Consider the following 3,777-nt stretch of genomic DNA (forward strand, 5'->3'; position numbering starts at 1 on the left):
AATTTATTCATTTAAAAGTAAAGCAATTTGAGGAGATTCTCCTTTTCGCTTTATTTTTTGTCGCACTTGTTCTCATTTCTTTTATCAACTAAGTTGAAGATTTGGAAGCACATTTCAGCCATAAACTACGTCTTTAGCACTTGATTGATAAGTGGTAAACTTAGCCCTCCAATACTAGTTTTCAAATACTTAAGGTTTAAATGTGTCAAATTAGGCACTTTCTACTTGAAGTCATCCAGGGGCCTTCACTTAGTGAATCTGTGCATAGCACTTGCATCCATGAGATATTAAAGAACACTGTTAATTTCACTAGATATTGATAAATACTTCTAAAATCCTTTTGTTGAACCCCCCTCCCAATACATCTTTCCAATATATAAATAAATAAATAACAATTCAATTTTAGTAGATGCCCCTTTTTATACACTCCCCACCCCCCAATACCTACAATATATTGGCATATATTCATAATTTAAAAAAAGGGGACCTTTTTGAATGAACATGGTAAGGTATTGGTCAATAAGTTGAAATCCTTGTGCTTGAAGTACTCACCTTAAATATGAATGAATCAAACAATGTATTCATCTATTAATTGGTGGAAGATGGTAAACAAGTCGTTTTTGTCGTATGACCTACTTAAATTAGTTGTTTGTGACATTTTAGTTCTCCCATTTATCCAATGTCTTATGACTCCATTAGCCCATAATGAACAAACATTGTTTTCCTTCCATCTCTTCTCATTTCTTGTTTTTGTCCTTCATTTTCCAAACTTGTGTTTATCCCATTTCCATTGTCATCCTATTTCATTTAGTATAATTACCAGATGTTTTTCTCAGCCTAACCTTTTATCAAATGACCTTGTGCCCCCATTCTATAGCCTCGTAATCCTACCTTTTAGGGAATTTTCCCTTGATTTGAAGAAAATCCAACTAGAAGAGAATGGAAAAGCTATTGAGGTGACAATGAGTAGCCTTCCTAAGTTGCATGAAACTAATACCTTGGTGATTGAGACTTTGAATTTTTTGTAAGTGTTAGATTTTGTTATAACATTTTGACATTATTGCAAGGGATAAAGTTCAATTTCCCATAAGACATTTTGTAATGAGGGTTTTGTTTTAAAGATATTTTATTCTTGGAGACTCAACATTTGATGGCTTGCTAATTTTGGAGGTGAGGAAAATAAACAAAACACTTAAAGAACTCACCTTGGCGACTCCACATTTCAAAGTTTGTTTGAGGTATTATGGTATGTATGTATTTTCAAACTTCAACACTTGAGGACTCACAATAACAACTTCATCCAAGGGGAAGTTTTGGAAGATTTGATTATATTTTCAATTTTGTATGCATTCATGGATCTCCACACCATCTTCAACTTTGGATTAGGACTCATAGTGTTATGAGATTCTAGAGACAACCTCATTTGGCTTATATACATATTTTATCATTCATTAAGTTTATTATAGAAAGTATATTGTCAATGAAGGTGTTTTTCCTATAGTTTTTGCATTTGAACAAAATGAACACATGAGAGTGGTATTGTGATTTTAGCTCTAAAGAGATAAGGCATATCCATATATCATCAAAGATATTTCATAATCATTGGGGGTGTGTGTGTATGGTAATGAGGAGCATGTAACAGACTTATATGAGGCATATGTTTGGGCCAACATGTGAAAATAGAGGGAAAATTCGTTGGTTTGAAGATTGTTCATGAGAATAACCTTCAAGTTCTTTATTTGTTGAGATTAAAATGAGATATTATGCTTATGATTACATATAAAATATATTAGAAGGAAAATTGCTTGAGGATGACGTGCAACCTTATCCTCCATTGAGTCATTCCCATATTAAATTTCAGAAATATGTGATATATTTATTGAAGAACATATCACAAATCCATATGTAATAAAACATTGGTCATGAAGTGTCTATCTCAATCTCTCATGAAGACAAGGGTAGTTTAACTTGTAATTAATTTCAAAATTCAGATTTTGATTATGCAATGGTCAATTTGGAGATTGTTGTTTTTGGAGGGAAGCCCTTGTATGATAATGAAATGTTAGATGTAGGTATTTTTTCATGTGATGAGAATGAGTGCAGCCAAGTTGTTGAAGTTAGTAAGGAAAACTTTTATCTTGATAGCCATACTTTGGAAATGCATTATTTGGCATCCTTGAGGATCCCATCTATATTAGAGATGATTCTATGGAGGAGAATGTTGATTATGTCTTTTGGAAAACCATGTTTAGTAGGTGCACTTGCAAAAAAAAATTATTGGATTTGCAACTATGTTTTCCCATGCTTAGTTTTTTAAAAAAAATCAGTGATCTTTCTATTCCAATTTTTGTGAAAGTGTCACAACTTTTAGCTGGAAATTACGTTTTTATTGTTGAAAATTGCATGGGATAACAAAATATTAAATGTAGATTTTTTTAGAATCATTTCTAGCTATCAAATAATATGTATACTTTTATTTGCTAACCTGAAATTTCATCACATTCTCCTCATGTTTGATGAAAGATAGTTAATTCTTAGAGTTGCCTACATCCTCTTTGTTTGAGGGCATGATTAATGTTTGTCATGCATATTTTCCTTTAAAAAGGCACATAGTTGATGTTTTGCAAATTGATGATGGGTTGCCATGTACTTTTTCTAGAGCATATTTCAGCGCCCTTCAACAATGGATTGAATTAGCATGTGTTGAAACATGTTATCTTTTTCAAAATTCTATATTCACTGCCATATATGTAATGTAACTTCAATTTGAAACCATATTGTAATAGAGATCCCAACATATATAGACCCTATTTTTTATGTAATCTTGTTTTGGACCATTTCCAAACACAAGGATAGGGTCCATGGCCTTGAGGTGATGTTTAGATGGTTTTATTGGCTATTTGAATTCACTTAACTTGTTGATCCATCGTATGTTAGAATAGTTTACGATGAATAAGATCAACACACGTAAGCATTAATTTAACTTTATGTATCTTTTTTACATCATTGTAGCTAAATTGTGAACTTTTTATGATGTATTTAAAAAAGAAAAGGGGAATAAGTATGTGGTTTTTGTGGATGTTGATAGATATCCATCCCACCACATAGTCTTGCCTCTATTTTCTTCTTAATGGGGTCAAATAAATATTTATGGCATTCTCATGCACTCCCAAGAAGAGTGCATGTCCTCAAGTTGGAACCTATTGTTACACCTCATATTGTGTGGGGTTTCACTTTTTTAATTTAATTGTACTAGTGGAGATTTATCATTGGTTCCTTAGAGGTCTTTGTCTTTGGGGAATCTCATTTATCCTCAGTTGGATGATTGTGCTTGTTGCTTAGTGGGCTTCTCACATGTACTTGCCTTGTTAATCAACCCTTGTTTGCACTGATGTATGGTTGTGTGGCATACTATCTCATTATGTTGTGGTTTGGTATATATGCTTATCCTGGATATGGATGATGGTTCTAGCCACTCAAGAGGTTGATGGAGTGTTATGAGGTAGATGTTTCATGATTCTATTGATATTTCCTAGTGACATGACACATTGATGTATGATATTAGTGTCATTAGGAGGGGTTGTTTTACAAAGTCCTCATGGTTGGATGTGTGATGGGGAACAAGCTTAATGATTTGATGGATTAACACTTGGTTATGTCCCATTTTCTTATGATGGTGTTATGGTGGAATGATTCATGTTGTAAAATTTGCTAGACATCACATAGGGGATAAATGTGTTTAATGACATTAACACCCTACATGATGTGTTATTTCCT

Source organism: Pinus tabuliformis, chromosome 8 (assembly GCF_031772625.1).
Source record: "Pinus tabuliformis cultivar Carrire ecotype Pingquan chromosome 8, CPIR1, whole genome shotgun sequence".
Lineage (NCBI taxonomy): Eukaryota > Viridiplantae > Streptophyta > Pinopsida > Pinales > Pinaceae > Pinus > Pinus tabuliformis.